The sequence below is a fragment of the Cyprinus carpio genome, chromosome B1 (assembly GCF_018340385.1).
Source record: "Cyprinus carpio isolate SPL01 chromosome B1, ASM1834038v1, whole genome shotgun sequence".
In the NCBI taxonomy this organism is placed as follows: domain Eukaryota; kingdom Metazoa; phylum Chordata; class Actinopteri; order Cypriniformes; family Cyprinidae; genus Cyprinus; species Cyprinus carpio.
The window spans coordinates 3,659,727-3,673,407 of NC_056597.1; positions in this window are offsets into that span (position 1 = coordinate 3,659,727).

A 13,681-nucleotide genomic window follows, 5' to 3' on the forward strand; every position below is an offset into this window, starting at 1 on the left:
TGAGTGGGATCACCTGCAATGCAGAGGGCTTTTTGAGTGAGACGGGTTCCATAAATGTCCTGGAGGGAGGGGAGAGAGACACCAATGATCTTCTCAGCTGCTCTCACTATGCGTTGCAGAGTCTTCCAGCAGGATGCGTTACAGGCGCCATACCACACAGTGATGCATCTGGTCAGAATGCTCTCGATGGTGCCTCTGTAGAAGGTGTACATGATGGGGGTGGGGCTCTGGCTCTCCTCAGTTTTCGGAGGAAGTAGAGACGCTGTTGTGATTTCTTGGCCAGTGCTGCGGTTGTTGTCGGTCCAGGAGAGGTCCTCTGTGATGTGCACACCCAGGAACTTGGTGCTGTTCACTCTCTCCACAGTCGCACCCTGATGGTCAGAGGAACATGCTGAGTGTGCGCTCTCCTGAAGTCAACAACAATCTCCTTCGTCTTCTCCACGTTCAGAGAGAGATTGTTGTCACTGCACCACCGGGCCAGGCGGCTCACCTCGCTCCTGTAGTTTGTCTCATCTCTGTTGCTAATGAGACCCACCACAGTCGTGTCATCCGCAAACTTAATGAAGAGGTTGGAGTTGTGTGACGGTGTGCAGTCGTGGGTCAGCAGAGTGAAGAAGAGTTATCAACAACATGAAGTGCATTAAACATTATATTACATCAAGGTTTCCCAAGCTGGGTTTCAGAAGGAAGTGCAGGGGGTTTATGAGTTTATTGAAAAGCTAATAATGATTTTAAATCATAAAAATGTTAAATAAAAACAATTTTAAAATGAATCAAAATAAAACACTTACTGAAAAAAAAAAAATTTTTTATTTGTTTACCTGCATGTCATTATGTGACCATAGCATGTCTCAGAGAACCATGAACATGCAAATGTGACCCTTAATTATTAAAATATTTATTTAACTTTGAAAAAAGAGGATCAGATAAAAAAAAAAAAAATGGTGTTTGTATTTTTTTGTGTGCATTTTAATGAAATGCCTTCCAAAATAATACATAGTAAACTAACCTATTGAGTGGTAATTCAAATAAAAGTTAGTGTGCTCATCAGTAGTGGATTATTGAAAAATTATTCTATTGTGTAAAAGATAATAATAAGGAATCGTATAATCCATATAAAAGAGGTTAACCTTCAGAGGCTAACCAGTGGCATGATGAGAGACAGCAATGGTAGAGGATTGAATGCAATGCAGACAGATTACCTTTTGTCTCAGTCACCGGTGAGAAAACATTACAGTAAAAAGCACTTAATATTACAATAATAACGCCTTCCTTTCTCGCTTGGTCTGCAGTAGCATGATGGAACGATGTGTCATATCTGTGTGAATGTTGCGTGGAGGTATGCAAATACATACGTTGACAGGTGGTAAAACAGCCTATCCTAGCCCTCGGACTGATGGTCGAGGGATATGACTAAACGAACATTTTACAGCCCTACACCTTCCATCCAGACAATATAAATACATTTAGACCACTTACAGTAACTTGGTGATTGCTATCGGGATGTGAAGAGGCTTTCAACCAGCATAACAAAAAAATGTTTTAGAACTCAATCACCTATCCTGCCCTTTAAGAATCAATAGGCCTATGTAAACGTTGGAACTGGATCATTGCGTAAATCTAGCCATTATTTTATCCTGTGGACTTTATGTAAACTCCTATTATGTAAAATAGCTTAGGGCAGGGCACATTTTGCAGATTCTGAAAGCAGATTTTATCTGTTGCACAATTTTCTGGTTTGTGCTTGTGTCTGGCTGGGTGCCTCCTTGTCATGTCTGGACCAATTGCTGAATACAACTGGAAATATAATACGATATATACCCACCAGGGGGAGGTAGACATCGTAAAATATTCCTGCACTGGGTATAAACATCTGCATCTGTGAGCTAACTGATGGTCATGGACAATGGAAAAGAGGTGACAACAGAGTGATAATTGTTTCGTTACATTTCAGTGTTCTTTTAATCACTGAAATACAGCAGAAATTACGATAATGAAAAAGCATTTTAAGAAAACTCTTTTCTTGCAATTGTTAATGTCAGTCAGCAGTGCTAAGTAGTAGTTGTTTAGGCCTACATGTATTCTGGATTGCATAATCAGATTCTAAAAATCCTACTGTGTGTCATACTCTTTAGCTTTGATTATATTCATAAATGTTGCGTGAATACATTTGCAAACCATGCTGCTGAATTTGTGGGGAAAAGCACCTCTCAAGCAATTAGACCATGTATAAAACAAATAATTATGCAAGTTACTAAACACTTATGATGTACAGCAGTGGAACACTGTGTCATCATCCAGATACCTTAAGTAATTGTTGATTCTGGAAGTATGGACATAAATATTTCAAACCTGCAGCCTTTGGGCATGTAATGTCATTGTTGTTTTCATGTTTATTAATATTTGTTCATCTAATGCAGGGATTTCTAAATGTTTTTGTCCACTAAACCCCTTCAAATAAAATATTTACTTGAAATATTTCTGAGGGAGTTAATATTTCAAACAGTTTAATAACACATTTTTTGATGTTGGTTAATGGTCACACTGACATGAAGTCTTCAAGCATTTTTTTTTTGTATTATTATTATTATTATTTATTCATTTGATTTTTTTGTGCATTTTTATAGTTTAATGAATCATTAGCTTTTTATCAACTCACAAACCCATTGCAGTATGAGAGCAAGTTTTGTATTTCATTTGGAAACCAAGGTCCTAGAGTCTGGAGGAAGAGTGGAGAAACTCATAGCCCAAGTTTCCTGAAGTCCAGTGTTAAGTTTCCACAGTCTGTGATGATTTGGGGTGCAATGTCATCTGCTGGTGTTGGTCCATTGTGTTTTTTGAAAACCAAAGTCACTGCACCCGTTTATCAAGAAACTTTTGAGCACTTCATGTGTCCTTCTGCTGACCAGCTTTTTGAAGATGCTGATTTCATTTCCCAGCAGGATTTGGCACCTGCACTGCCAAAAGCACCAAAAGTTGGTTAAATGACCATGTTGGTGTGCTTGACTGGACAGCAAACTCACCAGACCTGAATCCCAAAGAGAATCTATGGGGTATTGTCAAGAGGAAAATGAGAAACAAGTGAGCAAAAAATGCAGATGAGCTGAAGGCCAATGTCAAAGAAACCTGGGTTTCCATACCACCTCAGCAGTGCCACAAACTGATCACCTCCATGCCACGTCGAATTGAGGCAGTAATTAAAGCAAAAGTAGCCCAGTAAATGAACATACTTTCCAGAAGGCCAACAATTCACAAAAAAAGGTTTTTTTTTTTTGTTGGTCTTATGAAGTATTCTAATTTGTTGACATAGTGAATTGGTGGGTTTTTGTTAAATGTGAACCAAAATCATCACAATTAAAAGAACCAAAACTTAAACTACTTCAGTCTGTGTGCATTGAATTTATTTAATACGCAAGTTTCACAATTTGAGTTGAATTACTGAAATAACTGAACTTTTCCACGACGTTCTAATTTATTGAGATGCACATGTATGTTTGTCTCACAAAAAGCAATATGATCTTTCCAGCCATGTTTTCCAGTCCATGTTTCTCTTCTTGTATCTTTTTTAACAACCTGCAAGCACCACAAATGTCTTCTTAATAAGATCGTGACCTCTGAATAACACTATCTATTTCTCTATCACATTCTTCTTTTTTCTTTCCTGTTCCTTTCCTTCGAACTTGTATTTTTTTTTTTTTTTTTTTTTTTTGAGAAGAATTGTCTGTGATTATTCACACCACTCTCATCAGCTGTGTTTGGACAGCAGATGTTTATATCACTTCCATAAACAGTATTTGTCATGACAACTCTCAGAGAGTTTAGCACGGTTATATACTGTACATGGCAATGTTAATGTGTTTGGTTTTAGCTGGATAAATCTGCTACACTGGTGTCTGTGGCAGAGCAAGTAGACTCGATACTGCCAATACATCCACATACTGCTGTGAGCATGTAAGAATACTGAAGCTGCTGCACATATAACATACAGTATATGAAATAACCCCCACATATAACATACATGAAATCATCCTATAGCAGGTCTATACAGGTGGAGCTGGGGAAGGTGGATACAAAAAGAAACCAGTCAGCTGGGCCATGTGTCATTATGTCAGACTGAGCCATCTAGAGTTTCATGACAGAACTTTGAATGTGTTTGTATTACTTCATATATAAATTGTATGACTTCATTAATACATCATTAACATTATTACTGTGTCTCATTAGAACATTTCATACGGCCAAGACAACTACAGAGTAGAATCATATATAAATATTCATTTGGAATTTATATAGTGAAATTTATCAAAGGGCCAAGTAAAATAATACTAGTCAAATCACTTAGCAATGTCACAGTTTTGGAAAAATAGTCTCATATTTCAGGTTTAATACAAGTTAAGCTTGAATCGACAACAATTACGACATGTTGTTGATTATCACAAAAAATTTTTTCCAATAAGTACCTAAATAATAGGAATATTAGTTACAGTGAGATGCTTAATGGAAGGGAATCGGGCCAATGCTTAAATGTCAATATTTATTTATTTATGTATTGTTTGTTTGTTTCAATATAGTCTGTGTGTGTCTGCTATTGGACCTTAGGTCTGACAAAAAAAAAGTTGAACTGAACCGGACTGAAACAATATGCTAACTAAAATGATTTATGTTTGAATAAAATGCTTATCAACATTTTTGTATGAAGATATAGTATTTTAAAACTTTGTTGCTATGATAATGTCTTGTATGCCATAAACTAAACATAAAATAATATAATCAACTACAACTTTATTTAAACAGAATAATGAATACACTGTGCTTTTTTTAAAATTCTAAACTGCACATTTATGCTCTTAAATAAGGTACATATGAGAGTGTGTGGTATGCAGTATGCTACAAAATCTTCTGATTCAACTTAACTTTTATATTGAACCTGAAATATTCCTTCAGTCTTTCCTCTTATTTTTACTAAAGTGCATAGAGAATGACTGTGTATTGCTGTTCTGTAATCATTTTTATATGGAAGGTAAAGTGCATATACAGAGGAGCATCAGTGGCCTAAGGCACCGTAGAGGAAACCCACTTACGCCATCTACTTACTCTGGCAGCTGTGCCCATCAGCTGTTACACAAAGATAAAAAGTAAAAATATAAAAAAAATCACTGTGGTTATGCAATATCTGAATCTTACACCAGCTTCAACCTGTCCTCCAATAATTCCTTTGTATCTTTGTACTGTTTGTTATAGGTATAGCCTTGTTCTTTCAGGGAAACTTTTGAAAAATAATCAAGCAATAGCAGAGCGAACCAGAACCAGCCAAATACCAGCCATAAATATTTACAATTCAGCAATAGATTTATGTACTAGTTGTCAGGTTTAAAAAAAAAAAAAAAAAACTGTTTATGTCAGTGTAACCAGCAGGTTTTATGAAGTTACTTTTAAAGTTAAAACTCGGAAGTTTTAAATGCACCAGCTGGTTCTACAACAAATGTAGAGGTTCCTTATTAAGAGGAAGCAATTTTTATAATGCCTGTGTGGTTTGTTTGAGTTGTGAGTTGTAAGCTGCTTGCTGGTTTATGTCAAACAGAAAAAGGGGGATGATGGGGAAAGATCAGGTTGCTGGAAGATGCCTTGGAGCACCAACAAAGCCTGAATGGTTTTTGTCAATGAAATATAAAGCTATAAATAATACTGGTCCTGGAGATGGAGAAAGAAGGAAATAAGATGCAATAAAATGGAATTCAGTATGTCAGCGATAAACGAACTGTTAAAACCATTTGGATTTCCGGTGTTTTATTTGTAGTCTGCTTTAACATAGGGTTGCAAATTTTGAATGTGTGCTTATCTCATTTCCTAAATGTTGTAAGAGTAAGAAAACATGCTTTACATAAATAATAAAATGTCATTTGTTGACAATATAATAAATTTGTGATTTATCATATTGTTGGTCATATTTGTTTGCTTGGTCAGTGTCATACTTTTCAGTTTCTTTTTTTCTTTTTTGCTGTTGTAGGCTGTAGGTTTTCTCTTTCTGCTGGTCTTTCAGTCCATGTAATACAAAATATTTTATATAAACTCTAGCTTCTATAAATTCTAGTTTGTGTCATATAAATACATCTAATAAAATGACCCAGTGGAACCTGGTTGTCAGTGTGAGCAAAGACAGAAGAAGATTAGAAGGAGATATAAAATAAATAGCTAATCACATTTGAATATTTTTATATTCATGTAAGGGAGTAGGTCTGAAAGTATTAAAGAAATCATTAAAATGTACATTGTAGCAGATTATTAGCAATTAGCTTGTCAGGACAAACATTTTTCAACTCCAGGCTCCATAAAAGGAATTGCCACTTTAGTAAACTCTGTTTCAAAATATTTGAAATTATTTGCAATCATTGGCAATTAAATTTTGCTACTATATTGATATTCCAACCACTTTACCTACTACAAAACATGCACCCCATCCCTTCTCCTGCTTTGAAATGTACTGAATTCATCAGTGGTGATCAATGGTCTTGTAATTTATAAATGGTAATTCCTAAAGAGATAACAAGAATCCAGCCTGGGCAGACTGAGGATTCATCGAACAACACTGACTAGAATATCAATGTCCTTACTACATGCAGAGTAGATATCAGTGCCAATTTGTCCACAGCTTTTAGAGCAGTGGTTCTTAACTCCAGTCACACTTTTGTATGTCTCATTTTGTATGCCTTATTTAACAAACTTGATTCAGGTCATCACCTTGTTAGAAGAGAGCTGCGTGAACTCAAATGAGTGTGTCAGATAAGAGAGAAATACAAAATGTGCAGAGCAGTAGGTTCCCAGGACCAAAGTTGAGAAGAACCATTCTGCATGCCTCTTGATTGCTTTGCCATTGGTTGAACCCTATTTTATACCAGTGGTTTTCAACCATGTTCCTGGAGTACCCAGCAATGCACAATTTGCATGTCTCCTTAATCAAACACACACAATTCAAGTTATCATTATTAGAAACTCTAAAGACCTGAAATGTGAAAGAATGGAGACATTCAAATTATGCACTTTTTTTGGGCTCCAGGAAGATGACTTAACCTAGACCTTTTGAACTACACACACCTTACTCTTTAGAACTTGACTAAGTTAAAGGGATAGTTCAGCCAAAAATGAAAATTCACCATTTAATCACCTCATGTCGTTCCAAACCCATATAACTTTGGTTAATCTTCGAAACATGAACTAAGGTACAAACCCGATTCCAAAAAAGTTGGGACACTGTACAAATTGTGAATAAAAACAGAATGCAATGATGTGGAAGTTTACACAGAATACAACATAGATGACATATCAAATGTTTAAACTGAGAAAATGTATCATTTTAAGGGAAAAATAAGTTGATTTTAAATTTCATGGCATAAACACATCTCAAAAAAGTTGGGACAAGGCCATGTTTACCACTTCTTTTTATAACAGTCTGCAAACGTCTGGGGACTGAGGAGACAAGTAGCTCAAGGCAACTTGAATAGGAATGTTGTCCCATTCTTGTCATTCTAGGCTTCTAGTTGCTCAACTGTCTTAGGTCTTCTTTGTCGCATCTTCCTCTTTATGATGCACCAAATGTTTTCTATGGATGAAAGATCTGGAATGCAGACTGGTCATTTCAGTACCCGGATCCTTCTTCTACGCAACCATGATGTTGTAATTGATGCAGTATGTGGTCTGGCATTGTCATGTTGGAAAATGCTAGGTCTTCCCTGAAAGAGATGATGTCTGGATGGGAGCATATGTTGTTCTAGAACTTGGATATACCTTTCAGCATTGATGGTGCCTTTCCAGATGTGTAAGCTGCCCATGCCACACCCACTCATGCAACCCCATACCATCAGAGATGCAGGCTTGTGAACTGAGCGCTGATGACAACTTGGGTTGTCCTTGTCCTCTTTAGTCCGGATGACATGGTGTCCCAGTTTTCCAAAAAGAACTTCAAATTTTGATTCGTCTGACCACTGAACAGTTTTCCACTTTGCCACAGTCCATTTTAAATGAGCCTTGGCCCAGAGAAAACGCCTGCGCTTCTGGATCGTGTTTAGATATGGCTTCTATTTTGACCTATAGAGTTTTAGTCGGGTGACGGCGAATGGCACGGTGGATTGTGTTCACCGACAATGTTTTCTGGAAGTATTCCTGAGCCCATGTTGTGATTTCCATTACAGTAGCATTCCTGTATGTGATGCAGTGCCATCTAAGGGCCCGAAGATCACGGGCATCCAGTATGGTTTTCCAGCCTTGACGCTTACGCACAGAGATTGTTCCAGATTCTCTGAATCTTTGGATGATATTATGCACTGTAGATGATGGTAACTTCAAACTCTTTGCTATTTTTCTCTGAGAAACTCCTTTCTGATATTGCTCCACTATTTTTCGCCGTAGCATTGGGGGAATTGGTGATCCTCTGGCCATCTTGACTTCTGCGAGACATTGTCACTCTGAGAGGCTCTTTTTATACCCAATCATGTTGCCAGTTGACCTAATAAGTTGCAAATTGGTCACCCAGCTGTTCCTTATATGTACATTTAACTTTTCCGGCCTCTTATTGCTACCTGTCCCAACTTTTTTGGAATGTGTAGCTCTCATGAAATCCAAAATGAGCCAACATTTGGCATGACATTTCAAAAATGTCTCACTTTCAACATTTGATATGTTATCTATATTCTATTGTGAATAAAATATACGTTTATGAGATTTGTAAATTATTCCATTCCTTTTTTACTCACAATTTGTACAGTGTCCCAACTTTTTTGGAATCGGGTTTGTATATTAAATGAAATATTTTTAATGAAATGAAAGGTTTAATTAAGTGGTTTAAACCAAATATTATGAGGAGACATGATCACTTTATACAGTGAACAAATTTTATGTTGGCTTTTATTCACACATTAACACACATACTTATAGAGTGCATTGCATATGGTAACAGTATGTGATGTGCTCTGTATGTGTCATCGTTTAGAAGTAAATAAATGCCTGAATTGAATCTTACACTCAGAGTGATTGGAGTGAAAAGCCATAAAGTTTTGATAATCATTAGATAGCGATAGCATACAAATAGCAAAGTATCCACCACAATTATAACAATATTGATGAAGAAGAACAATATCATTGAAATCACTTTTTTTTTAAAGATTTTTTCCTGGTTGATTAACATTAAAACATTGACTGCCAATCGAAATCAACCTGGCTTGACCTTTTAATATTGGCAAATGGCAGAACTTCGGTGCATGCTTATAGTAAACAATCTTATCATTCATTGGTGTGGATACTTTATATTCTAATTATCTTTATAGTCATTGTTTTAGTTGTTGTTCTTGGTGAGAATGGGTCTTACAGTATAGACGCAGATATTCTTACACTTCCTGTAATTTTCCATGAAAGTTGTTTATAAGGCACCCAGTGTCACATCGAGCCTTTTTCAGATGATTCTCTTGCTGTGAAAAGAGACAGAGTATTATATCTCTGTCTGTCAGTCTACATGTAATTTTTGTTTTGATGTGTGTCTGTGTTATGGAATAGAGATAATTATTGCAATTTTAAAATCAGTTTGTAATAGTCTGCCACCTCCAAAAGTAAAAAATGGAAGACACGAACATTTACAAGAAATATTCTGTTCTGTGGTGCCTCATGTAGCTACTACAAAATTTGCTCCTAAAGAACATTCAACTGACAAATGCAATTTCCTTTCTAAAAAGACAAAACTGATAAACTTAGATATTTTTCTGCTCTGTGGCTCTCCTTACGGCCATATGGCACCTCACAGTTTGCTGGATAAACACTTGTCGTATCTGTGCTTCTAGAGACAGCTGTGTCCACACATAGACTCAGACCATAATGTTTTTTTCTCTCCTGATGTGCAGCCTTGGATCTCAGGTTGCTATTTGGATGTGTAGTTGTCACTCTCCATGTGGTTCCCTTTGCCCTTCTCCTCCAAGTAAACACAGCATCAGTGCTCCAGTCTTAAAAGGTCTGGTCATGGGCTGAACAATGGGGGAAACATAAGACTGTTTATCATGGCTACCTTTTAAGTGCAGAGGCTGGCAGCCGTGGGCCTTCTTTTTTTTTTTTTTTTTTTTTTTTTTTTTTTGTAAACACATGACGTGGGGTTGTAACCTGGTGAAACGAAACTGTAATAAATCCTTCTTCTATATGTGTAAATATGCCATGGCATAGTAACAGCGGCACTGTACCATTGTAAAAGGGGGAATTAGCTTACACAATGTTTGGTTTATGTTTGAAATGTGTTGCAACTCATAAATGGTGCCTACATGTAGCTGATTTGTTAGAGGGAAATGTGTGGTAAAGTAAGCATCATCTGATATATTGATATTCCTCTTCACTGCTTAGTACATTCTTCCATGCTAAGCTCAGGATGACCGTATTAGGAGCCAAATGAAACAATGTGGTTTATTCCTTTGTTTAGACTTTGCTTAATTTATTAGAAAAATACAAGATTTTAATTTGTGAATCTTTTACGTGTAATGGAGGTGTACATTTATTTTAGCTGGCCTGAGAAAAATAAATTAAAAAAATAAATAAATAAAAGATAGGTTTGCAATTGGCTCATTCTGATTTATGCTAAACACTAAAAGAAAATATGTTTGATGAATGTTGGTAATCATTTATTGTCATTGGTTTGTGAAGGTTTTAAATATTAATTTAAAGGTTGATTTTACAGTTGCAATATCAATTCTTTTTTAATCTAACTTATGTTCTGGACTCTGCGTATTTGAATCAAACTCAGCCTTGAGTCCAGCATGGCCCATTTTGGACTCAGACTTGGACTCAAAATCAAACTGATTTTTTAATTTTTTTAATTTTTACTGTTTCAGGTTTTATTAAAAAGGCCAAAAGATGGAGAAAGAGCCACTCTGGTCCCCTTCCTCAACTCTCTCTATAATTTAAGCTTTTAAATGTGTTTGTGATGTTTCAGAATGAGGATGCCCTAGAGGAATGTTTCCTGTGGTGCTCACTGCCAAGTGCCCTCACTTTAGCTTCTGGGCTTGCAACTACGCTGTAAAAATGCTTTTTTTTTGAGGCTGTAAATAAAACAAAGATCATTGTAATTTCGTAAAAAGAAAAAGCTATATGAGTCTTTTTACTTAAAAATTTTAAAATTCCACTTTTAATTCAATGTGTAGCTTGCCATTACTTTCTAATTATTTGTGAAATTACTTTGTTTCTACACCAGCTGTTTTTCAGTGCGCTGTACAGTCATTTGTTTAAGGTTTACATATTCACCACTTTGACTTGGCATTGCAATAAATGGTTTGGTGAAATTATCAAGTATTTTGAGACCTCTACAATATGGGTGGAAAACAACAACAACAACTAAAAACAAAATTACTTGAATTCTTCTGTGTGTATGTGTGCTTAGACAGAGCTACTTTTACCACTACTACTGGTGCTAAAAATAATAACAGTAATCACATTGGTGTTATAATAAACTGAGCTGTCAGGGGGCCAGTCTGCCTACAGCACATTAATTAAAGTCCTCATCATGCTGTTTTGCTGTTCTGAAGAATAAATGAGCTCCTGCAAAACTGATTGCAGCAAGGGGCCCATAAACAGGATCAAAATCCTTTAAAGGTATATGGCAATATTTTACAACGTCAGTGTGTGATATGTGACATCGTTCCTTGCATACATTTGGGCTTTTAAAGATGTGGTCAATCCATGCAATTGTTCTTCATTCCAGGGAACATATCAGCATATAAGAAGGGGGACAATTAGAGAGGAAATATTTCCTCAGAGAAAGAATATTTCAGTCACGTTATTGGACTCAGTTAAACATTTCTCCTGGTGGATGGTGTGTTGCTATGGCATTGAGCTATGACATTCTAGTCACACACATACACAGACTCCCAGTGCTGCTCGAAACCATCATTGCGTTCATAAATGCGTGACAGGATTACATAATGATTTAGGCTCCCTCCCTGGATATTGCAGAGACTAATCTTGTGGAAGAGTGGAAGTCTGTAAATAACAGTTTTGCACTCTGTCAGTAAAGTTCATCCACTGTACACAAACCTCTGATTGATTCTTTAACTAGTAGTTAGTGCTAAAGAGCAAAATATTGACACACAAATATACAGTAATCGACTTATGTAACACTCATTATTTTTAAACATTTGAAATACAATCTTGTTCTCTTATTTCTACAATCATTTCACCCCAGAGAAGAGCACTAAATATCATTTTATGCCACAGTGGGTATTCATTTCATTCCATGCTTTCACACAATTTCTAGTCCAAGGTCAAAAACACTGTGTTATGTGCCTGCCTGTGAAATCCACTGCTCAGTTTGTGGCTCATTCTCAAGAACGAAGAGATGAAATGAATGAAAAAGCATGCTGTGTTGGTTTGGAGTACCATTCAGACCGCTTCATGTTCAGTATTGTTTTCTGTGTCATTATGGGCTCCTAATGGCAAACTCCCCTTTCAACATAAGTCCTGCTCAGCAATCCACACGACTTCGGATTATGAGATTAAAACAATCAGTCAGAACAAACATCCTTTATGGCTACAAGGACCCTCAGCTGGGTGGAACTGGGAATTGAGGGGGAGAGTGTCGTGTCATTTATGGGTAGGTTGGAAAACAAGTTCAAGGGACTGTGTGAACACCTGTGATGCTCTTTGAATAAATTCAGAAGCAGCAGACTGTGCCAGAGGGTTACTGAGGTAAATAATGCATGGAAGTTTTTTTTTATTTATTTACTTTTTTTATTAATATTTTTACTCAGAAAGTATGCATTCAATTGATCAAAAGGGACAGTAAATGTTACAAAAGATTTCTATTTTGAATAAATTTAGCTTCTTTTTATTCATTAAAAAGTCCGGAAAAAATGTATCATGGTTTCCACAAAAATATTTCCACAATAATGAAAATATAATTAATTAATATTTGAGCACCAGATCAAAATATTACAACCCTAATACAATAAATTTTAGGTCATTTGGTGACTTTCAATTAAATCAAAAATCTGTCATTTTTTTAAAACCTTTATTTAATTGACAAAAATACAAAGAAAAGATTTCAAATGTTTTCACTGACCAGCTTAAATGTTGTAAATATAAATACATTTTGATTTTAATGGCTGCAATACACTCCAAAAATTGGTACAGAGGCATAATAAAAGTGAAAAGATTACAGAATATCCAAGTTAAACCATTTTGAAACAGTCCACAATAAGCAGATACACTGGTAATAGGTTAAAGTATTGTTATTGGTTTTAAAAGGGGCATCTTAGTCTTTGTGAGAAAAGATGGGCATGGCTCATTACTTTGTGCAAATAAATAAATAAATAAATAAATAAATAAAATATAATAAAGATCATGAGAGAATTGTCAGACAACAACAACAACAAATAAACCATCTCAATGCAAAATTGCAAATAATTTAGATATTTCACAATATACATACATATATTGTGAAAAGATTCAGGGAAATCTTAGTATACTTAGTATCCAGAGAAATCTTAGTATATGTGTAGGGACAGGCAAGACAATTCAGTCAAATGTGTGACCTTTGAGAATATTACATGAGAAACCGTCATGCTGCTATGTGAAATATAGCCACATGGGCTCAGGAGTACTATGGAAAACTGTTGTCACTTAACACAGTCTGCAACTGTATCAAGAAATGCAACTTGAATCT